The 1,543-nt window shown below is 36.2% G+C and overlaps 1 pseudogene; it reads left to right on the forward strand.

Moving 5' to 3' along the window:
- Positions 1-793, forward strand: part of LOC138169036 (cyclin-T2-like) — a 1,245-nt pseudogene extending 452 nt beyond the window's left edge.
- Positions 794-1,543: the final 750 nt, after the last annotated feature.

Raw genomic sequence — 1,543 nt, forward strand, 5'->3', positions numbered from 1 at the left:
AGGAAAGGAAAGGAAAGGAAAGGAAAGGAAAGGAAAGGAAAGGAAAGAAGGAAAAATAAATCTGTTTCAATCTGTTTATCACTTTTCTCTCTAAAGGTGAATAGCATTTTTCATCAGGAATTCTTTGAAATTCTCTTGGATCAGCATATTGATCAGAGAATGTATGCATTCATTTGTCTTGAAATTGGGATTTCATCGCATTTACTATTAGAAAACTTTGTAGGAATATATCCATCTATTGGTTGCTTTACAATTATTAGATGAATCATTTCATGAGCTTCAACAAATATTGGAGGAAACTAATAGATTAAAGAGTATAAAAAGCTGGAAAGCTAATTGGGTGGCTGAAAATCCTAAAGTTGATGCCATGGTACAGAATACCATCTATGTCAGCATTTCCTGTAGGACTCCCTTGGATTTCAGGTAATATCCCCATTCAGAATATATACTTGATAACTTCACAATACTAGCAACAGGAATCCTTAGTATTTCAGATGATTTGGCATCCCACCAAGACTAGTCTCAGCATTGAGAATCAACAAGGATAGATTATATTCACAGAAATAGGAGACAACATTGTCTGGTAGTCAGTACAGCATCAACTTCAGAAAGGTCCAATTTTATGCCCACTGTGCTCATATATCACAAAGTTATGTCACAAAGTTGACATACTCTCTGATCATTATGCAATTAAATTACAGTATACAGATCAGAAAGTAGTAAATACCACAGGTCGGAATCACTGAAATGGTTGTTAGAAAAATACCATTTGTTGAACATAGAAAGAAGTTAAAACTAGAAACACAAACTGGATATAAGGGAAAACTATATATCATTGACCCAGCAGAGTACATGCATTTGGAGTCAGTCAGTTAGCAAAGTATTTATTGAGTACCTACTAATTGCCAGACATTATACTAAGCACCAGTTAACTGTAGGTATGTTTCTTCTCTGATTAAAATGACCCCAAAGAATAATAGCTAGAAATTAGAAAGCATTTTAAGGTTTGCAAAACTTTTTATCTGTTATCTCACATAATTCTTGTAATAATCTTGGTAAGTAGGTGCTATTATTAATCCCATTGGAAATGAAGTCAAGTGACTTGCCCAGGGTCACAGAGCTAGTATGAAGTAGAACCAAAAACATGCCTTTCCTCACTCCAAGTCCAACACTGCATCCCAACCAGAAAAAGACATGGCAGTTAAAAATAAGAGTGGTTTGCTTGAATTGTGGATTTCAATCCCACCCACCAATAAAAGCTCTTGTAAAGATGATCTGAAAATGAAAATAAAGATTTCTTCCTCCAAAATATATGGTGATTCAGCTAATGTAGGCAATGGAAAAATCAAGCATTCAAGTCCACTGTTGGAAAGGACCACAGAGAAGAACGCCAGAAACACTCCTTATCATGGTAGTAGTCACAAACAGACCCCTTCATACCGTGGCAGTGGTTGTATTGGAGGAATGGCTCCCCGTTATTCTGGCGTATCCTGTGGGACTAAGCAGTGATGGTACTTGCTCTATCATTACCACCCTCCAAAAC

Source organism: Petaurus breviceps, unplaced genomic scaffold (genome assembly GCF_028583685.1).
Source record: "Petaurus breviceps papuanus isolate PSGF00001 unplaced genomic scaffold, PetGlider_PUasm1.0 126, whole genome shotgun sequence".
NCBI classification, from domain to species: Eukaryota; Metazoa; Chordata; class Mammalia; order Diprotodontia; family Petauridae; genus Petaurus; species Petaurus breviceps.